This window comes from Labeo rohita, chromosome 1, assembly GCF_022985175.1.
Source record: "Labeo rohita strain BAU-BD-2019 chromosome 1, IGBB_LRoh.1.0, whole genome shotgun sequence".
NCBI lineage: Eukaryota > Metazoa > Chordata > Actinopteri > Cypriniformes > Cyprinidae > Labeo > Labeo rohita.
This window is the reverse complement of record NC_066869.1, coordinates 42416540-42441361: the sequence shown is the minus strand read 5'-3', so window position 1 is coordinate 42441361 and position 24822 is coordinate 42416540. Positions and strand designations below refer to the sequence as shown.

The 24822-nt window shown below is 33.4% G+C and overlaps 1 protein-coding gene across 4 annotated transcripts in view; it reads left to right on the top strand.

Annotated features, from left to right (window-relative positions):
• The window catches only part of elfn1b (extracellular leucine-rich repeat and fibronectin type III domain containing 1b), a 104421-nt gene that overhangs the window by 70516 nt on the left and 9083 nt on the right, over positions 1-24822 (top strand). For 3 of the 4 annotated variants that reach the window (XM_051113565.1, XM_051113574.1, XM_051113573.1), the window contains exon 2: positions 1847-1918. The gene's annotated coding sequence lies outside the window, so the exon portion shown is untranslated. The remainder of the gene's footprint in view (positions 1-1846; positions 1919-24822) is intronic. The other variant, XM_051113572.1, reaches the window with a different exon arrangement.

The following is a 24822-nucleotide window of genomic DNA, read 5'->3' as shown; positions in this document are numbered from 1 at the left end:
GAAAGCATTCTGATGCATGTAACCCCTCTTGAATTTGTTAAATCTCATCATCTCATGAAATGCGAACATAATGAACGCACAGTGTCTGTACCACGGCTTGCGATAGATTTTCTTTTATACAGGCGTGCGGAGGAAATGATTTGTGTTATATGGCTGCTCATTTCATTATAGATCCACAGTGATGGTGAATAGTTGGTAATAGACATTGTGGGTGTACTGTAGGATCTCTGGCCTCTGCTTCAAATGAATCCGTATGTAGGAGAAATTGGGATAAATAAATAAAATGCAGGCATTTTGATGGTATTCAACGCATTTTTACTCGCCAGACTTCATTCAATACCCAATTCTATTCATGTCAAATTGCTTCTATTATGATAAACCAATGATTTCCTTGCTTGTCTAGAAAATTAGAAGGGCAAGCGTTTAGATACGCTCTTTTGAACCTGTGTATCAATGTCAGATTGCATTTTAGGATTTCGGAAGAAAATAATACATAATTTAGTCAGATCAAAAAGAAACATTGAAGAAAAAGTTGAGATTTCTGTAATAGTACTAATAAAGTTAATGCGTTTTAAATACAAAATAATTATCACGTTTACATGCAATGTGTTTCATTCTCAGACATTTTAACTAATTGAATATTGCTTGTTCCAGCTAGCTATATTTTTAACCATCTTTATACTTTTTTTAATGTAATTGTTTTTCACATTGAGTGCAGAAAACTTACGGTTTTCTTTCTATTTTAGATCTGACTATGCATAACATTACCTTTATTATTTTTTATGCTAAAACAGCACTGTAAAAAAGATTTTTCAAAGTTGTAATTTAAAGGTTATTGAAGTATGTTTTACAAAATATGGTAACACTTTACAATAATGTTCGATAGTTAACATTAGTTAACTACTTTAGTGAACATGAACTAAGAATGATGCTTTATTAAAAATCACTAAGTTGTGTTTGTTAATGTTAGTTAATGCACTGTGATTTAACATGAAGTAACAATGAACAACTGTATTTTCATTAACTAACATTATCAAAGATTAATAAAGACTGTAATAAATGTATTGTTCATTGTTTGTTCATGTTCGTTAATACATTAACAATAATGGAACCTTATTGTTGTGTTACTGAAAATACTATTTCATTCTTTCTACTTAAAATTTTGGTAACACTTTAGTAGGGACCAATTCTCACTGATAACTAGTTGCTTATTAGCATGCACATTACTAGCATTTGGCTGTTTATTAGTACTTATAAAACACATATTTTGCCTGACTATATTCTGCATCCCTAATCCTATACTATAGCTAAACTTAACAACTACCTTAGTAACTATTAACATGCAGCAAATTAGGAGTTTGTTAAAGCAAAAGTCATAGCTAATGATTTGTTAATAGCGAGAATTGGACCTTAAAATAAAGTGTGACCAAAATGGGAAGTTTATTTCAATGTGTTACTTGTTTCTTTGTAATTATTTGTAAAATTTACTAGCAATTGTGTAAATAGTTGGTTCACCAAATTGATGTACTCCACATGTATAGAAATGTTATATGCAATTCAAAAACATAAATCTTAAATACAGTGGAAAAAGTCAAGTTTCAGTGATATTCTGGTCTATAGATATGACTCAGGTCCCTCCTTCAATATAAGTTTATGGTATTTTATTCTGCTTGATTTGTGTTTAAAAGATCAAGGCTATCTTTCATGTTCATTCATTCATAAAGTTCTGAACTATAAAAATAGTGATGCATGCCTAACAACATTATAATACCATTTTTTGGTGAATGAGACTACACTGAATCATTTTAATGTCTCAATTTATGACTCAAGTCTTATGTGTTTGCAGATCTTCTCAAAGGACATCTGACTGGATACTTGAGCAACTGGGAGCACCAATCAGATCTCTGCAGCTGTGTGGGTAGGACATTTACATCTACACAAACACACACGATTTAGACCTCTAGTTATGGCCTAATGATAGCAAGTGTGTTTGATAAATGATAACCAAAGGAAAAGTACAATAAATAGGGTGCAGAGGAGATACTTATTATTCTGTTTCCATCTCATTTGCTGTAGATGCTGCAAATGAGGAATGCTACTGGAGCAAAATGACATATATTTTCATATTTTATGGGCTGTTCTTGTTTTTTTGCTAACAAATATACATAAAACACTGGATTATGCTGAATACGCTTTTGTAAACTAAAAAGAAATGCAACCGAATGCAAACACACACAGTGTTGAGCAACTGAGGGCCAAGGCAAAAGGGTCAGACGTACAGTAATTTCTCTTAGTTTTGCTGTGATGATAGAACTGACATCGAGGTCAGGTCTAAATGTCTGTAGCTTTAATCCGATTGTGTCTTTCCGTAATGTACCTCTGGGTAATGTGGTCTTAACTTGAAGCTTTGATTTCAGAACAGAATGTTCTGGCACTGAAAGCATTTACTATATCATACAGTCAGGCACTTGATGTTCACACACTCCACAGCACTGGACTGTCCTTCACAGATCAATTATACACCCCTGGTGATTGTTATACTGTAGATGCTATGTGAAAAGCTGTCAAGGGATATGCGTATTCTGCTTTAGGAAACAAGCACTACAAAGAACTGTAGAAAAACTTTTAGGATACTGTAGAACTGTAGAATTTATAGGCCACATTCACACAGCAGCAGAATATAGTTGTCGGTCCTGTATTTGAGTCATTCATACGATTGTGTTCAGACACATTTTGGTTACAGGAGTCGCAACCACATTCTATAACCTAAGATGAGCTGTGAAGGTTTAGATGCAGTCAGACAAAATAAGAGAGATCATACAAAATACATGTTATTTATTTATTTAGTACTCTCCTTAGTATGATATTTAACATAAAAGATGTTTACATATAGTCCACAAGACAAAAAATAGCTGAAATTATTAAAATAACTTTTTTTTTTTTAAAAAATTTGGTTGACTGTTTTTTTTTTTTTTTTTTTGTTTTGTTTTGTGGTGGTTGTTCATCAGCCCCTTGTTTGTTCTGAACAGTTAAACTGAGCACTGCTCTTCAGAAAAATCCTCCAGGTCCTGCAGATTATTTAGGTTTCCAGCATCTTTTGGATATTTGAACCCTTTCCAGCAGTGACTGTATGATTTTGACATCCATCTTTTCACACTGAGGACAAGTGAGTGATTCAAACATGCCAAAGGAAACACGATGCATTAAGAGCTAGGGGGTGAAAACTTTTGAACAGGATGAAGATGTAAAAAATTTTCTTATTTTATTAAAATATCTTCTTTTTTCCATTTAGTACTGGCCTTCGGAATAAACAGAAGATGCTTGCATGTTTCCTGGAAGACAAATTAAGTACAGTTTACCTTTATCTTCAAATTCCAAAAGTTTTCACCCCTCTTAATGCATTGTGTTTCCTTCTGGAGCATCAGTGAAAGTTTGAACCTTTTTTAATAGTTGTGTTTGAGTCCCTCAATTGTCCTCAGTGTGAAAAGATGGATCTCAAAATTATACAGTCACTGCTGGAAAGGATTCAAATATGCAAAAGATGCTGGAAAACGCAAGAATCTGCAGGACCTGGAGGATTTTTCTGAAGAGCAGTGCTCAGTTTAACTGTTCAGAACAAACAAGGGACTCATGAACAACCATCACAAAACAAAACAAAACAAGTCATAGATCATCCAGGTAACCACACACAGTATTAGGAACCAAGGGTTCACAAACTTTTGCAGGGGGTTATTTTAATAATTTCAGCTATTTTTTTGTCTTGTGGACTATATGTAAACATCTTTTATGTAAAATATCTTACTCAGGACAGTGCTAAATAAAAAATAACATGCATTTTGTATGATCTCTCTTATTTTGTTAATTTACATTTTCACATATCCTGCAAGGGGTTCCCAATCTTTTGCACAAAACTGTATAAAGGTCGTTGTCAGTTAATTTGATGGACGACATTATGCGCTAATAAAAATACAGTAAACAGTAATAATATGAAATATTTTTTACAATCTAAAATAACTGTTATTTATTTTAATATGTTTTAAAATATAATTTATTTCAGTAATGCAAAGCTGAATTTTCAGCATCATTACTCCAGTCTTCAGTGTCACATGATGCTACAGAAATCATTCTAATATGCTGATTTGCTTCTAAAGAAACATTTCTTATTATTATCAATGCTAAAAACAGTTGTGCCCCTTATTATTTTTGTGGAAACCATGAGAAATTTTTATTTTAGGATTATTTGAGATATTTATTTGAAACTGAAATCTTTTGTAACATTATGAATGGTACAGTTCCTGCAAAATGTATATTTATATATTCTGCAAAATATAATACCACATTCTAACAGCAGGACAATATCCAGTCAATTTCCACATCATTTAATCATCATAATCTCTCTCTAATGAAAATCCCTCATATATAATGAATGTTGACACGTACACCATAAATCAGAATAGCTATTTTATCAAAATATATCAGAAAAGCTATACTTCTCTCATGCTACACTACTGAGTTGAGGGTGAGCAGAAATCATGACATTTTCAAAAAAAAAAAAACACTTCCTTGACATTGATCAAAGAGTCAGATGACCAATCACAATGGACCTGGCAGGCTTTTGTAATTGTTGCGTCACTCTGTCTCAGATGACCTTGCTGGCTTGCTCTTTCCTGGTCCCAGCTGAATAAAGTTAGATTGAGATTCATGGGCTTTCTCCTGCACTCCCGTCCTCTGACTAATGCATATCTTCATCCATTCCTCTTTCCTCCTCCCCTCCGACCAGCCTGTTTCTCCTTCACCAATAAAACTTTATTTTATTTTCCTTTTTTGTAACAGAACAAAAAAGGAAAGAAGTTGGGAAAGAAAAATGGACAGAGAAAGAAACAGAGCAAGAAAGCTGATTTCTTTTCATTGTTCTTTTCCCCTTGTGTATAAACACGCACACAGAGAACAGAGATACATGCTTACGCAAATAACATGCAGTGGATCCAAAGGTTTGAGACATATAGTGCAGAAGCTTGTCTTTTGCGTGGTTTTAATTCAATGCAAAATGTAACAGATTTGTGGTTTCAGATTGTTTTGGTGTCTACTAGAAAGTATAATCATAGGGTATAGAGGTTAATAAAAAATCAGCTATAACCTAGATGCTTATGTCATTATCTTGCATAATAATAGGGGAAATATTAAATTAAGCAAAGAAATCAGCCTAATATTTGAGACAACAGAGGTGTAATATGCAAGTGTATATCACACATAAAGTTCAGTGAATATTACTACATATTTACCGTTAAGAAAAAAATATTTGTAAACTTCTTTATTTATTAGATCGTAATGTCATGGTTCTGTATAATTACAATATACATAAACCTTGTTTTTTACTTTGCTCCATCATAGTTCAGAGAATACCATAGCATTTTTTGTTTAAAGGTTTTTAATTTTTTGAGTTTTTCTTATGTTCAAAAAGTTAAACTGATCAAAAGTGACAGTAAAGGCATTACAAAATATTACCAAAATAAGAGGGATCATACAAGATGCATGTTATTGCTTATTTAGTACTAGCCTGAATAAGATATTTCACATAAAAGATGTTTACATATAGTCCACAAGAGAACATAATAGCTGAATTTATAAAAATAACCTGTTACCAGAATGATCCACAGCTGTTTTTTTGTTTAGTAATAGTTGTTCATTAATCCCTTGTTTGTTCTGAACAGTTAAACTGCCTGCTGTTCTTCAGAAAAATCCTTCAGGTCCCACAATTCTTTGGTTTTTCAAGTAGTTTTGTGTATTTGAACCCTTTCCAACAATGACTGTATGATTTCGAGATCCATCTTTTCACACTGAGGACAACTGAGGGACTCATATGCAACTATTACAAAAGGTTCAAACACTCACTGATATTCCAGAAGAAAAAACATGTATTAAGAGCTAGGGGATGAAAACTTTTGAACAGAATGGAGATGCATACATTTTTCTTATTTTGCCTAAATATCATATTTTTTTAATGTAGTACTGCCCTTCAGAAGCTACAGAAGTAAATCAACATAAGTTAAATTTACCCTAATCTTTAAATTCAAATAGTTTTCACCCCCCAGCTCTTAATGCATGTTTTTTTCAGTGAGCGTAATAGTTGCATATGAGTTGTCCTCAGTGTGAAAAAATGGATCTCAAAATCATACAGTCATTGTTGGAAAGGGTTCAAATGCACAAAAATGCTGAAAAACCAAAGAATTTGCGGGACCTGAAAGATTTTTCTGAAAAACAGCGGGTAGTTTAACTGTTCAGGACCAACAAGGGACTTGTGAACAACTATCACTAAACAAAAAAACACAGCTGTGGATCATTCAGGTAACAACACAGTGCTAAGAATCAAGTGTATGTAAACTTTTGAACAGGGTCATTTGTATAAATTCAGCTATTATTTTCTCTTGTGGACTATATGTAAATGTCTTTTATGTGTAACATCTTATTCAGGTCAGTACTAAATAAACAATAACATGCATCCCTCTTATTGTGCTAAAATAATTAACATTTTGCAGATTCTGAAAGGGGGGTGTAAAGTTTTGACCTTCACTGTACCATAGCACTTTTTGTGTGAGGAAAAAAATAGAATAAAACCTTTTTAAGAAATCAGTCTCATAAATAAAAACTGAGCACATTTGTTAGATTACGACAACATTTTGTATTAATTATTATATATTTGAGGGGTTTTTTTTATCACAAGTGACAGTAAAAGCATTTATAATGTTACAAACAATCTGTATTTCAAATATCATGATCACGTTTCCACAAAAATATTAAGCAGAACAACTATTTTTTAACACTGATAATCAAATTTAGCTTTGGTATCACACAAATAAATTAAAATATATTAATAGAAAAGTTAGTAGTTAGTAGAATAATATTTCACAATAGGCCTACTGTTTTTACTTTTTACTTGAAAAAAAATGTGGCCTTGGTAAGAAACCTCTTTCAAAAACATTTAAATAATCCTAACTTTTAGACTGATTTCAGACGGACTTCCAAGGCCATAGATGCCACGTCTGATAGTCTAGAACAAATTCAAGTGAACTTGAGAAATAACCAAGCAAAGATATAGCAACTACAATGCTGATTCTTTTTTTATGAGTCATAAATTGGAAAAAAACAACAGCGAAAGAAATATCTATTCTGCTTTCAAAAAGCAAATTGATGAAGGCATCTAGACAGGATGTTATGCAAACACTGATTTCAGACAGGTCTCGATGCCTTCTCACCACCACCTTCTCACCATCAGCATGTTTCAGATTAGATAGAGAAGGAGAAACCAAAGTGAAAGGATCGTTTAAAGCAACAAAACAGATATGAATCAAGTTTTTAGAAACCCTCACCATTTCTATTATGCTGGCGCGTGTTTGTGTCGTGCTGAAAGAGAGAGGACAAACAGATGCAATAAAACACAATTGTGCGTCTGTCAGTCTTAAGGTTAAGCCATGGCTCTGTGTTCCCTCACCTCCGTATGCAGCTAATAGGATTTGGAGGTTTGGGATTCATTCGCTTACAAAGCTTTGACTCCCTCAAGACAACATAATCCCTCCTTAGCACAGCTAATAGAAACCTAGCAAGCATTTACTCACCTCCGTCGAGAGGTGTACAGTTTGTCTGTCAATTTTTTTTCATTCAAAAGTAAACACAATCTTTTAGAGAGTCCTGCTGATCACCATGGGACACAATATGTCGGTTACAATGGATGTATGCTTTTCAAGGGAATGATAGCTGCAAGCTCCATAATGAGGGGGATCAGCTGCTGATAGATGTTTAAGCTTAAGGCTTAAGGTTTGCTTTGGCTCTATCCCAACTTAAATCTATGCAGATCCAAGGGGGGAAAATACACCCAATACATCTAATGAATTTACTTAAGCAAAGGGCTTAATTTGTGTAAGAACCAGATCCGGAACCTCTGGGTTTTTGCATGTTTTTGAATCATTTTCACCCCATTTCAATTACATTTGAAAGACATTAACTTTATGCTACTATATGCTACTATTTTCTAGTGTTTTCATGAATAAGCAAGCATAAAAATAATTTTTGTTTACATTTACACTGAGGGCATCAAAGTGAGTTAAGTGCAATATATACACTACCAGTCAAAACAGTAAGATTTTTAATGCTTTTTTTGTTTGTTTGCTTGTTTTTTAAAGAAGTCTCTTTTAAAAGCCTGCATTTATTTGATCCAAAGTACAGCACAAACTGTAAAATTTTGAAATATTTTTACTGCTTAAAATAACTGTTTTCTATTTTAATATATATTTAAAATGTAATTTATTCCTGTGATTTCAAAGCTGATAGCATTATTACTCTAGTCACATGATCCTTCAGAAATCATTCTAATATTCTGATTTGCTGCTCGAAAACATTTATTACTATTATTGTTGTTATTATGTTGAAAACAGGTTTTCTTTGATGAATAGAAAGTCCAGAAGAACAGCATTCATCTGAAATATAAATCTTTTGTAACATAAAAAAATGTCTTTATTATCACTTTTGATCAATTTAAAGTGCCCTTGCTAAATAAAAGTATTAATTTCTTTCCTATAATTTATTATATTGGGCCATTTAATTAGGCACAGGCAAAAATAAATACATAAATAAAACTAGCAGTAGAGAGCAAAACCATGCAAAATCATCAACACATTGACAATATATTAAGAAAATATTGGTGCAAGATTATGCATGTAATATATATATATATATATATATTTACATATTTGATTTACATCATAATTCAGATATGTAAAAATGTAATAATAATAACAATAATATATGAGAATGTATCAAAGTTTGGGGTCAGGATTTTATTTTATTTTATTTTAATAACAGGGTCATTCCAGTCTTCAGTGTCACATACTCCTTCAAAAATCATTTTAATATGCTGATTTGCTGCTTGAGAAAAATATTGATATTATTTTATCATTATTTTTAACATTGATAATGATGAGATCATTATCGATGTTGAAAATAGTTGTTCTGCTTAATATTTTGGTTGAAACATCAATTTTTAAGGATACTTTGAAGAACAAAAAGTTCAAAAGAGCCACGTTTATTTGAAATAGAATTTTTTTTCTAACCTTATAAAAATCCTTACTGTCACTTTTCATGAATTGAACGGCTCCTTTCTGAATAAAAGACTAATTTCTGTAAAAAAAATAAAAATAAAAACACTTACTGACCCCAACCATTTGAGCAATAGTGTATCCAAATGAATGAAATACAATTGCTAAGAGTCCAGACTGGGCTCATTTAAATGTAATAGGCATTTCTATTTTTATTTTCTTGCATTTTCATTCCAGCATTCTTCTCCACCTTTCAGGTTTAACCTTAGCACTTGACTTTTACCCACACAGTGTATGCGCTTTCTTTGAGCGAACTGCAGCACCAAAGACATTCCTGGCTTGCTTTGGAGCTGGGCTGCAAGAGACGAATCTGAGGTGTGAGACCTGGAAGCAGGGTCAAAAAGGAGACCCTCTGTGTAGGAGGAGAAACAAATATTAAACCAAGCTTATTCCCTGCGTTCCTAACAGGTGGCGGACGGTGTCCTCAGATCACGCTGTGCTGAATAAAAGCCTTGAGCACTGCACAGCGGACTGCATCGCTCCTGATCTATTCAGCTCATGTTTTTACTGTTGAATTTGCTGTAATTATGTCCTCACGCTGTCTGCACTGAGGTTGTGGGTATAGTTTGGATAGCAGCACGAGGATGGGCAATATCACATTGAGATGAACACGAAGGTTAACCCATGAGGTCTGTTGCCCAGAGCACTATAACAATAAAAGTGTAAAAAGAAATAATAGCGTTGTTATAGACTGGATTGTAGTTTCTCAAGCAGGGCCATAATAATAAGACAAGATAAAGAAAACCAATAACAACTAAACTCAAAACCACAACACCACGACAGCCACAGAGGACTCAAATCACACTCATGAAAACAACATAAATAAAAGAACACAAAAAAGATGAAATTATATTATAGACTTTACCGCAGGGAGGGGGGGAAACGAAACTTAACAGGAAAAAAAAAAAAAAAAAAAAAAGGAGATCATTTACACTCCTCCACATTCACACAGCTAGACCATTCAATGTAATACTACTGAAACAGTACAACCTTTAATTAAATTTAACTACTTTAAAGAAAAACATGTAATGTTCAGCTGAGATTATTCATGCTATTATTAATATGGTAATACTTTTTTTTATGGTTTCTTAACTAGTTGCTTATTAACATGCATATTACTAGAATATTAGCCATTTATTAGTACTTATTAAGCACATATCAGTGCCTTATTCTACATGACCTTATTCTACAACCCTAATCCTACCCAATACCTAAACTTAACAACTACTTTAATAACTATTAATAAGCAGCAAATTAGGAATTTATTGAGGGAAAAGTCGTAGTTAATAGTGAATAAATGTTCCCTATTCTAAAGTGTTACTATTAATGTACATGATATTTTGAGTACACTACCAAAAGTTTGAAGTTACAAAGGTCACCACAAAGGTTGCACTTACAGTATTTGAAAAAAAGGGGTAAAAACAGTCATATTGTGAAATATTATTACAGTTTAAAATAAGTGTTGAATAATTTAAAGTTAGAGGGCCACTTCAGTCTTCAGTGTCATATGATCATTCAGAAATCATTCTAATATGCTGATTTGGTGCTTATTACAGATGGTACAGTTATTTTGTGGAAACCATGTATTGTTTTGTTGTTGTTGTTTTTTGTTGTTGTAAGGATTTGCTCAAAAAAATTGGATATTAGATTTTTAGGTTTTTTTAGGATTTTTTGCAACAATATTAAAACTCTGTACTGTCATTGTTGATCAAGTAAAAAAAAAAAAAAGTATATATATATATATATATATATATATTTATCAATTCTTGTATGCTTATATAATATACAGAATTATTTTTTTTCTGTGACACACACACTCACATAAGATTTTTTTTTTTATTACAAATCTTACATTTCACTGTGATCACTATCATATATATAGGGCCCTATGAAATCTGCTTTATTTTTTTCCAAATTCCGTTTTTTTTTTTTTTTTTTTTTTTCCAAATTCTGGTTCTTTCCTTTTTAATTTGTCTAGTTTTAACGGTTCAATTTAAAAATATCAAAAAGCATGTCTAATTAATTAAAACATATAATTTTATAATTGTGTAAACACAATAAAACAGCAATTTCTTAAAAGTTGAACAAAAATTGTATTTTAATGCCCTATGAAATATGTTTTATTTTTTTCCTCAAATTCAGTTTTCTTTTAACCTGCTTCTGGATTCCATTTGAATGGTTTCATTTAATTTTCTCTATTTAAATGATTTTATATATACAAAAAAAAAACGTATTTATTTATTCATTCATTTTTTTCAGAAAAACTGTGCTGGGTATTTACATTTTTCTGGTTACTAAATTCTGGCAAATACTCTTTAAAAATAATGTTTTAATAATAATTAATAATAATTTAATAACTATTATTAGGCCTACATTAAGTCATATATTTCAGTCACAGTTCCTTCAAGTTAAACTGAACTTTTATTTTGGTGGGTTGCTGTGAAGACCTTTAAGTTTCTGTTTATGATATGATGATAGGTTTTCTCAAATAAAACTGTAAAATGACTTACAGAAATAGAAATTACATTCATGTACTCATATACTGAGGCTGAAACGCTGCGAGCTTCATGTGTGCTTCAGTGTGTGTAGTAAACGAAACCGTGCGTCTCCACTATTCATTCACATAGAGACACGCAGAACATGCAGGATTCATATTTAAATAGTATTTTTGCAGCTTATTTTCACACACACTAGTCCACATCGTATTTTTATTTAAGTGTGCAGAACTACTTTTGATTTATTTATTAAATTTTGGCAAATTCCATGACATTCCGCGTTAGACAGTAAATTCCATTTTTTTGACTGGATTCCATGATTCCGTCCGTGTTTTCCGCATCCCTACATATGACTTTAGAAGACTTGCAATATAGAGCATGGACCACTTTTATAGTTTATTTCTTTCTTTTTGAGCTTGACAGCCCTTGGTCACTATATGAGCTGCTGTATGGAAAAGATGTATGTGAATATTCTTTTAAAAATACCACTGAAAAAAAAAAAATAAATAAAAGGGATTTGAAGGACATATGGGGGAGTAAATAATGACAGAATTTTCATTTGTGGATGAACTATTCTTTTAAATGTCACCATCAGCTGTCTCTGCATTTTCTTTATTAAAACACATCCTCATAAAACTTCTAAGCTTAAAAAAGTCTAACACAGCAGAGAACTGAAATGAAGGGCATTAAAGAGACATGTGTTTGGGCATGTGATTTTACAACACCCTCGTCTTTTCTCTGCGCATCCTTTCATCTTGTCAGTTAGCCTCTCATCTTTTATACACATTCTCATCTGGCTGGTGATGCTGAACAGCTAAATGGAGAATGTCATGATGTCCAGGTGTCAAGAGCACTGCAGACCCCAGAGAAAGAGGGGAGGGGGGGGTGACTGCCATCTGTGTCTTGAGCTGCTTGTTTTATTCCTCCTATGTACGCTGATGTGAGAAATCCTTTAGTTTGCGGGTTTTGTTCATGTGTATAAAGAAAGATACCGTCAGCTCTTATTCTTCAGATGTGTCTTTGAGTAAAAACAGGAAAGAGGAAGTGAATATTTGAAAGGATTCTTCTCAAACCTTTAAGTCTTGTACCTTTCCTTTCAGACCATGTTCGTTTCTTGCTCCTAATAGCAGTATTTCTCAGTTGTCATACGACACATAATGGATTCCTTAGGCAGCTGAGGATAAAGAACCACTCTTTTTCTTATTAGCGCTCTTAAATAACATACATGTTCCTTCGTCTTACTAAAACGTGTGAATGCTGTGAAGATTTCGTGCTGGGCTTAAATGGACTGTCTGCATAAAATGCGAGTGGTTCTTGCTCGTGCAAAACTTGCTGCCAAGCCAAGTGATTATTAGCATGCGATTAGGTTGATATGGGTGGCTTCATGGCTGTTGGAAATTAAATTAGACTTAATTCAAGTCAGGTTTTAGAATATGTAGACTGAACTGTTTTGGTCTGTTTGAATTAGGAAATTACCAGTTAAAATAGTAATTTTGTCTAATACATTACATTAAGTTATAATTTAAAATGATAGTTTTTGTTCATATTTTTGTGCTTATAATTCATTCATGTTTCATATTTATATTTTATTAAGTCTTATACATTATCTTTTAAAAGGGGCAGTAAGATTTAATAAAAAGAAATTAGTACTCTTATTCAACAATGATGCATTAATCAAAAGGCAACTGTAATGATTAAAAAATTGCACAAGATTTCTGTTTTATAAAACAGGAACTGAGTGTGTGCAAACAGAAAAAACAATGAATTCATGGGTGCTGGGAACAAAAAGGAGGAAGTTGTAATCCAATCAGACCAAAAAAGGTCTATCAAAAACATATTTTTTATTTTTCATATGTGAAAAAGTGACAAAAGTGTAAAATGACTTAAAAACAGACCAAAGAGCAGATGTTTTAGTCCATGCTTTCTTGAGTGCTCACTTTTTCATATATATTTCACTTTCTCGATATATTTTTGGTGTGGCTGGATTTTTTAGTGTGTGCATATATATATTACAATGATTCCTGAAAGATTATGTGACACTGAAGACTGGAGTAATGATGCTGAAAATTCAGCTTTGCACCACAGAAATAAACTACGTTTGAAAATATATTTAAATAGAAAACGGTTATTTTAAATTGTAATAATATTTCACAGTTGTAATGCTTTCACTGTATATTTAATCATAAATGCAGCCTTGGTGAGCAGAAGAGGCTTCTTTTAAAAACATTAAATGTGACCCTGGACCACAAAACCAAGTAGCACGGGTATATTTTCAGCAATAGCCAAAAATACATTGCATGGGTCAAATTTATCGATTTTTCTTTTTTATGCCAAAAATCATATTAAGATCATGTTCCATTAAATTTCCTACCATAAATATATAAAAACTTAATTTTTAATTAGTAATATGCATGGCTAAGAACTTCATTTGGACAACTCCAAAGCCGATTTTCTCAACATTTTGATTTCTTTGCACCCTCAGATTCCAGATTTTCTCAGCCAAATATTGTCCTATTCTAACCAATACCTCAATAGAAAGCTCATTTATTTAGCTTTTTCAAATCTTAATTTCAACAAATTGACCCTTATGACTGGTTTTGTGGTCCAGGGTCACAAATATATTGTATGTATACATATTTTATTGATATTTAATATATTATACATATATAATATACATAATACATACAGGGGTTGGACAGTGAAACTGAAACACCTGGGTTTAGACCACAATTAGTATGCCGTTTGGCCTCCTTTTGCAGCCAATACAGCATTATTTCATCTTGGGAATGACAAATACAAGTCCTGCACAGTAGCCAGAAGGATTTTGAGCCATTCCTTTCGCAGAACAGTGGCCAGGTCACTATGTGATGTTGGTGTATGAAAACATTTCCTGACTCGCTCCTCCAAAACACCCCAAAGTGGCTCAATAATATTCAGATCTGGTAACTGTGCAGGCCATGGGAGATGTTTAACTTTACTTTCATGTTCATCAAATCACTCTTGTCACCAGTCTTGCTGTGTGTATTGGTGCATTATCATCCTAATACACGGCACCACCTTCAGGGTACAATGTTTGAGCTATTGGGTGCACAAAGTTAACCTTCACACTCTGCTCTTATTGGTGGAATGTGCGATCAGTAAAGACTGGCCACCAGGCTGCATAAATATAGCCATGAAACCTCCAACACTATATTGGCCAGTGTTTCAGTTTCATTGTCCAACCCCTGTACATATATTGTATGTATACATGTCTACAGTACATGTATATACATATTTTTTTAAATGTAATTTTTATTACAGTGCTAGCTGTTGTATTTTTAATATAGTTTTAGCAATTATCATTCTCCATGCATATCTGAACACAGGGAGAAATGTATTTATTGGGTAGCAAATCACACTCACAACAACGTTAAACTTAAAATTTGAGGTTTCTGCTTATGCAAAAGTCACCACAGGATGCAACAACCGCCCAGAATATCATATTAGAGAAGACACATCTGTCTAAGCTAGTGGAGAGGTGTAAACAAATGTAAATAAGACAGAAAGAATGTTTGTGAGTGCTTTTGACACATTTATCAACACGTCGTCTTTGCAATTCACATCCCATTTTTGCAGTGAGAGAAAAAAGATTTTAGGGACAATGAGCATTCAATGTGTATCTACAGTACTGTACACTCCTTGTGTGTGTTTGTTTATAAATACTTTAGGTAATTTGATGTTTTCAGCTACCAGTAAGACTCGTCAACTGTTCGACATTATGTTTTGTGTTTAAAAAAAGCATTCTGCAGAATTACACAGATTTTCTCCCCAAAACAGCAGAGTAAATATGAAGAAAATCCGTCTGGATCCGACAATGCAGGCAGCATGAATACAGACAGTATTAACAGACAGCAAACGCAGTCAGCTTGTAACAACAGTTGAGAATTACACAAAAGCCAAATTACAGCAAGCATTCATATCCGTCAGTAAATATATTCACGCTGCCAAAACACCGAGCGGTAAGCCACGCTACTCATTTTAGCTCTCTACCTCTGCTGCGTTTCCTGATTATCTTCTTCAAACACTAATATATTACGATGATTGTATTCTGGGCCTGCATCGTTATACACATCCTTAAACAGTCAAATGCAAACTTTTAATGTACACTTATGTATGCGGTGTAAAGCCTCCATGACAGAACAAAAACAAACACACACACACACACTTTCTTACTCATTATAGGTAATGTATTCTGCTTTAATTAGAGAGCTGCCATCACTGTGAGGTCCAGCTGAGAAAGAGTCAGTGGGGAATCTAAACAGCATCAGCATGCGATAACAACACGTACCAAGAAAACTTTACTTCAGGTATTACGCAGCATCCTAAACACACTCCACTCAACATTATAAAACGCATTGTTCCGGCTATCAACTCTGACTGAATGTGTTGAGAGAAACAGAACCTTCAAAATACTGCTGATAGACTAAAATAAGTGATTCCGGGGAACTCATCGATGATCACTCAAAATAATGTGGCTATAAACATATAGAAATAAAGCCATATCTAGAAAACATCATAGAAACTAGAGACTTTTTGACTCGCCAGTAAGCAACTACTAAAGACCCACCCTGAATACATAAACTAGTGCTGTCAAATTGATTAATTGTGATTAATCGGATCCAAAATAAAAGTTTGTGCTTAATATAATTAATATATGTGTGTCTACTATGCATATTTATATGTATATGTGTATATAATATATAAATATGAAGAGTTCAGATGCAAAAATGAGGGCAAAATAAATAAATAAATAAATAAAGTTTATTAATCTTAATCGAGGTAAAATGTTCAAGTAACTGAGATTTTCATTTTCGTCCAGCCCTAATATATATACTTATAAATATACACAGTACACACACATATATTATGTAAACACAAACTTTTATTTTGGATGTGATTAATTGTGATTAATCGATTTGACAGCACTAAAATAAACTAAAACTATTAAATGCTGTTTTTGGTAATTGAAATAAAGGTGAAATTAAATAAATATAAATATAAATATAAATATTACATGAAAACTTTAATGAAAATGTTGCTTTGTCACCTTACTGAAATAAATATGTTTAATCTGAAGTACTAAAATTAAAATTAAAATAAATTAAAGCCATATTGAAATAATACAACTTCAAAAAGTACTAAAAATGACAAAAGCATCACATAACAAAATGAAAATATGAAAATAAAAGCTACTTTAAAATATTAATACATATGATATTGTATATAAATAATACAAACACTGCTAAATCCATAGCAATAAAACAATAACTGAGTAACATTTTACAGTGTCATTTGTTAACATTAGTTAATGTATTTACTAACATGAATGAACAATGAACAATACATATATTACAGTATATAAAAATACAGTTGTTCATTGTTAGTTCATGTTAGTTAACTGTGCATTAACTAATGTTAACAAACAACTTATGATTTTAATAATGCATTAGTAAATGCTGAAATTAACATTAAGATTAGTAAATGCTGTAGAAGTATTGTTCTTTCTTAGTTCATGTTAACTAATGTAGTTAACTCATGTAAACTTTATTATAATAAGGTGTTACCTAAATAACATTTGAAAAAAAAATGGTAACTCTGTTTCACACTTCCCCAAATATGAATCAGATTCCCCTGCCTTGCAACCTTAGTTTTGGGTTTGTAGCGTGGTGTTTTTGAAATGTAATAATGCGTATTAGTTCTTGCCTGTGTTCATGATCTGTGCTCTGCAAAGCAATGGAACAGATTTCTGGAGTGTGAAGGAACGTCATTAGGCATCAAAATTTCCTAGGGCCAATTTCATATGCTTAAGCACCCTTGCTCTCACACAGATACACAAACACATTTACAATGAAGCGACGCTTTAATCCAGCGCGCTTCACATCACTAATCTGCAGGGCACTACATGCTACATATTAATGAATCAGACAAGCATTTACACAATATTTGACTTCACATGAAGTGAATAAATCTGGCCCACATAGTAAATCATCTGTGCTAATTAATGCACATTTGTAAATAAATGACATATTGCACATTGCGTGAACTGAAAACAGGAGAACAACGAAAGACAGCACGCATTTATCACCAAAAAAAAAAAAAAAAAACAGCTTAGTGAGTTGCCGACGACAGAAGCTTCAGTTTCGAGTGAACTTGCTTTAATATTATATGACTAGGCTTAGGCTCTCTGTGCAGAGGGAATCCATGGTGGTCTCATCAGGGAAGATCTTTGGTCTTGCACAATCTGCACTTTGTATGTCACGGCTTCTGTTTTTTTTTTCCTCTTGTTCCAGGATAAACTCTATATCAATGGCTGCCAAGTTCAAAAATAGCTCCACGCTGTGGAAAGACGTGCAAATTTATGCAGCTTTCTCAAAGTTGGCAGTGAAAAGACCTGACACTTTCACTCTGAGCCAATGTGCAGTCTAATCTTCTAGTATGAACGCATAACCACACAACACCACACATGCCGTACAGAAGAAAACACGAAAAAACACCTTCAAATCCAAATAATGACGGAATTTCTCTCAAGTAATTACATTCATCATCTGCAGCATAAAATGAATTTCATATTCAGCATGTTGCATTTTGCAGTGCATTAAACTCTATGGAACAAAGCGTCAAGCTTCCCCCCAGTGTAGTTCATACTGAACTTTGACCCTGCTTGCTGCTGACCTTAGAAAGCAAATGCATATCAGACATGGTGTATCATTACATGGGAGATACTGCAAAAAAAAAAAAAATCAAAAGATGTAAGAGAGACTGATCTTGTGCTTTGGTAGATACATGAAGCTGTACCAGTGGAATAGCAACTGAAGTCCATCTTTTTGAATCATCTTTATAAAAATTTAATTTCTTGGACGCAATGAGATGAAAATAAATGAAGCCTGCACGAAAAGGCAACTCTAAGAAGAAGCAGAACATTTATTTTTTATGAAATGTATTAAGGTACTTTTGAAGATTTAAAATGCTATATTTTGCTGTAGAAAAATTAGGTGTTTTAGTTTCATAAATAACCAACAGAAAACAAAATGTGTCAAGAAATTAGTTAACAGTTACAATGCTTATGTACTGTACTGTAAATATACCCAATTTCTTTCATTATGGGCAAGGAGGAGTTTTTCAGTCTTCTTTATTTCTATATTTCTACGATGTACTGACCGCTTAACATGGGTTTGACAAGAAAAGCATGCAGAAATGTAATGTCCAAAACTTTGGGATTTGTTTTTAGTGTTTTTGCTTTTATTTGATCAAAATATAAAAATGATATGTTATTGCGATTTAAAATATTTTAATATATTTAAAAATGTGATTTATTTGTGATACAAAAGCTGAATTTTCAAGCATCATTACTCCAGTCTTCAGTGTCACACGATCCTTCAGAAATAATTCTAATATGCTGATTTGCTGCTCAAGAAACATTTTTAATTATTATTAATGTTGAAAACAGTTGTGCTGCTTAATATTTTTGTAGAAACTGAAGAGAAAATTTAAAAGACAGCATTTGTCTTTGTTTTGTAACATTATAAACATCTTAAAGGAGAAGTTCACTTTTTCACAAAATTTAGAGATAATTTACTCACCACAGAAATGATCTCCATGTAGTGGACTTCAGTGGTGCCCCCAAGTTTGAACTTCCAAAATGTAGTTTAAATGCAGCTTTAAATGGCTCTAAACAATCCCAGCCAAGGAAGAAGGGTCCTATCTAGCGAAATGATCTGTCATGTTCTAAACAAATTGACAATTTATATACTTTTTAACCTCAAATGCTCATCTTGTCTAGCTCTGCGTGAACTTTTTTTCCGGTTCAAGACAGTTAGGGTATGTCCCAAAACTCCCATCTCATTTTCTCCTCCAACTTCAAATCATCCTACATCGCTGCAGAAGTACAGACCCGGTGTTTACAAAGTGAACAGGCAAAGTAGATCAAACAGCCTTTACAAAAAAAATAAAAAATAAAACAGCGATGTAGGTCGATTTTGAAGTTGAAGAAAAAAACAAGATGGTGATTTTTCGACATACCCTAACTGTATTTACCCAGATTGCAGAGACGAGACAAACAAGCATTTTTGGTTAAAAAGTATATAAATTGTCAATTTGTTTCTCTAGATAAGACCCTTCTTCCTCGGCTGGGATCATTTAGAGCCCTTTGAAGCTGCATTTAAACTGCATTTTGGAAGTTCAAACTCATGGGCACCACTGAAGTTCACTATATGGAGATAATTCCTGAAATGCTTTCCTCAAGAAACACAACTACGACTGAAGAAAGAAAGAAATGAACATCTTGGATGACAAAGGGGTGAGTAAATTATCTGTAAATTTTAGTTCTAGAAGTGAACTTCTGCTTTAACTGCCAGTTTTGATTAATTTAATCAATCCTTGCTACATAAAAACATTAATTTATTTAAAAAAAATAAAATACCCACCCCAATCCTTTGAACAGGTGTGTTCCGAATGTGTCAGGAAATAAATTCAATTAACAGAAAAGTAATTATTGATTCCACTGATTCCAAAATGACTTTTTCTGTTCTAAGCTCAAATGTCTTACCTTTCTCATGTGCTTTTTACTACTGTGTATAATTCCCACCTTCTCACTAGCAAGCAACCTTGTAAAATCAGCCTTCCATAACGCTTTTCGTGTAGAGGTCAAAGAGATCGCTTGTACTGTGAGGTGTGAACACACCTAAAGACTGCCACATCAGTGCATAAACCTGCTCTTCCTTCCCACAGTTCAGACACCAAAGGTACTAAAATGCTTCTTCACCAAAGTGCACCCTTTAGGGGTACATAAAATTACAAAGGTCTACCTTTTTTCTGACAGTGTACACGCTACATATAAGACACCCCATCATGTCTACATGCACCACTGCTTCACGTTTGTCTCCTGTCTGCGGTGCAGACCGCAGCGTTGACTAGGTAGGAAGTTCCGCGCCATCTGTAGCTTCAGTCTAATCATAACTGTGTAAATCAGATAGCCCTATGGGCAGCAGCGCCTGTCACCAGAAGCAGGGTAACCATGGAGACAGTCCCCGCGGACAAGTAGGCCCCTATACCATGTCTTGTTTTCAAAAGCATTTCCTGAGTCACTGAAACATTTGGATTTCTCTTGTTTTCTTAATCAGATGAAGACAGAGATGGATTGTCACACAAAACGGCTTCCCTCTGGGCGTTTCAAGAACTCAGCAGATGTGAACTATACGCGTGTTTGCTGTGCTACCTGAACCCTGTCCAATTATGTGTCACTGAACACCCACTCGCTAAACAATGGCCATTACACAATTATTTCAGCTTTACAAACACACTCCAATGCACATCTACACACAAACAAATTAGCAACTGCCCATTTATGCCGCACTCTGTAGTGTTTATCTGAATGCTTGGAGGCCCACAGAGGAAGTTGTTTTAAGACATTTCCTGAGTGCTTATGTATAATCACTATTTGTTAATGTCCTTTGTCTTTACTCTAGAGATTTGTGTTTTGCTGCCTTGCACGCCACAGTAAAATCTTGCCTAATGAAACATAACTAGATGTTATGTTCGTAATCAGATCAATTGGGACATGAAAATCTTGAGTTATAATAAAATGTCGTGTCTGCTTCTGCCATGAAGCTACAAAATGCCTTGTTCAGACTGTCGGCCCAAATCTGACTGGAATCCGATCATATTTAGCAAGACTGAATGGCAAAAACGTGAAATTTACAGTCAAATATTTTAATCGGATTCCAATCAGATATGAACAAATTGTTTTACTGTCTACACTGTGTATTGCAGCTGTTTAATTCAGTTATATATGTATCTGGTTTTACTGAATATCTGCTTTGGTTTCTATGGCGCATCATCAATCGGCCATATTGGCAGCACTGAAGGTAAACGATGATGAAACTCACAGATTTTGCTAATTATTGCTGCTGAAAATGGTCAATTATTGTCATGTTTTGTCATGTTATTTGTCAACATTTAGAGTACTATAGACTGCCAAAAGTTACAGCAAATCAAAAAGAAGAGTGCAAAAAACTGTCTGAGGAATAAAAGGCGTTTGTGGTTGGCCAAACTGAACCAGAATTTCCAGGGGAAGAATCTTGACAACATTTGTGTTTGCTCTTATCATTTCCATTCAGGTAGGTGAAATATTAGGCTAACATCTTAATTAATACTGCTCGTACGTATCTCTACCACCTATTATCTTCAGTTTGTTAAAATATTGCGCCCTTTCCTGGTTACTACGTCTTACTTTATTCGATTTAGCAGCTTCCACACGTTTTTTCCGAGGTTTAGACAGCAAAAAGTAGCAGAACAACATATTCAGTCATACATTATCCGTGCAATCCATGCTGCTGTTTACATCTGAGTATCTCCAATATGACCGCGAATACGGGTAACTGACCAAATCGTTATGTAAGTGCAAACCCTCTATAACAGCAAAACAGTTTGCAATATAGATGTTTGCTTACAACATGACAACATGTTGGCATCGCCAGGGCCATCCCAAGCTAAAACCGGGCCGTTTGTGATCGCATTCTGGGGGTTGGGTTCAGGTTGCGGTCCCCCTCAGTAGATTTGCGATTGCATTTCGTTAAGAGCCGTCTCCGCCAGTCTCAAAACTTGAGGCAAGAGGTTTGCATACCAGCAGTATATTGCAATTGTCTGCTTAACTTGCACCTCGCAACAACACAACCTTGTTTCTGCAAAGACAATCATGTTTTCTACAAACATCTGAGGTGTGTAGGTTTTACTTTACATAGCACGAAAACGTGAAAAATGGATTTCCGTAAATGAGATTTGAATTGGATTTCAGACCACATATGAATGTGTCTTGAAACAGAATTGCAAAAATCAGATTTCACATGATTTTTTGGCCTTCAGACTTGCTAAATATGACTGGATGCCAATCGGATATGCACAAAAATTGATTTGGACTGAGAGTCTGAACAAGGCATATGATGTTTCCTAAATATGGCTTGGGTTCCTCTGGAAATTACTAATTCAATAATTAAAAAATACAATTTAAAATGATCAAATTAAACAGACATATTTGAAACATTTTGTGTTCATAATAGTAATGCTTAAAATTCTTCTTCTTCTTCAAAAAAGCCATGGGACAGTTTGCACATGGGATCGACCAATGAACTTTGGACTTGAAAAAGCAGTTATATTAACAAATTGAATATTTGTGAATGCTTTGAAAATATGTAATTGGAAGAAGTTTTTTTTATGAACTGATTTAATGTATTAAGCTGGTTTAACATGAATTTTAAATATGAAGAGCTAAGATGCAAAACCAGCTAAATCCATCTGACGTCTTTCTTTAAAAAATGCATTTTTATCAGGCTCAGATGTATAGGTTTCTATGTAAGTACTGGTATTTCTGATTGGGCTGAGGCTGGTATTTTAGCGAGTTTGAAGAAGTAGTTTTTGATGGACGTATAATATGTGTTGAGAGCATTCACTCAGTATCATTATCTCATTTTTGACCGAGATGGCTTTTAGCTGGTTTTGCATCTGAACTCTCCATATATATAATTACATTGGCAATTTAAAAGCAACTTTTTAATGTACATTTTTATTTTTTAATTCATACACTCAATTGATTTTATTTTTTTTAAAGTGGCATTCATAAATAAAAAAAATTGTATATTCAACAAATGTGCAATCATAAGTCTAAATAAAAACACTTCTCCTCAACAACTTGCATGACTTATATGATTTATATACAGCGTATTAAACAAATGAAAGATTAATACATTAAGCAATTGTTCAAACTCTTTTACGTTTGAGCAGCAATAATAGTGATATTTATGTCACAAGATCCTTCAAAAAAAATTTCTAATATGCAGATTTATTATTAGAATTATCTATGCTGGCAACAGTTAGCTGCTTGATATTTTTTGGAACCTGTAATACTTTCTTGAGGATTTTTTGATGAATAAAAAGTCCAAAAGAACACATTTATTCAAAATATAAATCTATATGTTTTTGCTATCACTTTTTATCTATTTAACACATTCTTGCCAAATAAAAGTATTAATTTCTTTCAGAAAAAAAAAAAAATTAACTGACCCCAAGATTTTGAACGGTACTGTATATTGTTACAATTAAGATTTCTATTTTAAATAAATGCTGTTCTTTTAAACGTTTTACTCATCAAAGAGTCCTGAGGAAAAAGTATCACAGCTTCCAAAAAAATATCAAGCAGCACAACTGTATCCAGCACTAATAATAAATCAGCATATTAGAATAATTTCTGAATGATTATGTGACACTGAAGACTGGAACAATGATGCTGAAAATTCAGCTTTGATCACAGAAATAAACAAGACATAATTTACATTGTAACGGTATTTCACAATATTATTTTTTTTTCTGTATTTTTGATCAAACAAATGCAGCCTTAATGAGCATAAAACATTAAAAATCTTACTGATCCCAAACTTTTCAAAGAATAAGCAGTGCATATATCTGATATGTAAATTAACTTATATATACTTATGCTGTATATATGCTTATCATCTATTCAATATCTGATGCTGCAATTTATTAGCGTGTAAATGAGTGTCATATTACATTAATCGGTTCATGTCACTTTAAATCATTTTGACATGTTTACAGTGTTTACTTTCAGAAGACAAATGTCTCCAATATCACAAATTGCACCCAGGAACCTGCGATTCTGGGATTTCCACTTAGAAAACGAGAAGCTAGGGAGAGAGAAAGAAAGTATATGAGGATAACAGCTTCTCTTATGTTTGCCTAGAGCGAGTGGCTTAATCTAATGTCACAGAGTCACACAGTTGTTTATTGATCATAAAAAGGAAGTGTGTTATTTTAAGCCACAAGCAACTACATTCAAGTCCACACACCCAATCAATCCCATCCTCTCCAAGGCTTGAACACAGACACGTAGCACCGAATGTTAGTCTGCCTGCTTGAATGTCTCTTGCTGTGCAGTAGTGTATCGAAGTCGGTTCACGGAAGCGAACACAATAAGCCATTTTCTTTGAAGTTTATGAATGGTTTGACATGCAGGTTAAGTGTTTTGGGGCGAACGACTGAGCCAAAGGCTTGTTCTCATGACGACTGCACTGTTAAAACGGTCTATTGTGATACTAACATGGTTTGTCAGTTATAAATCCGTCTGAAACATG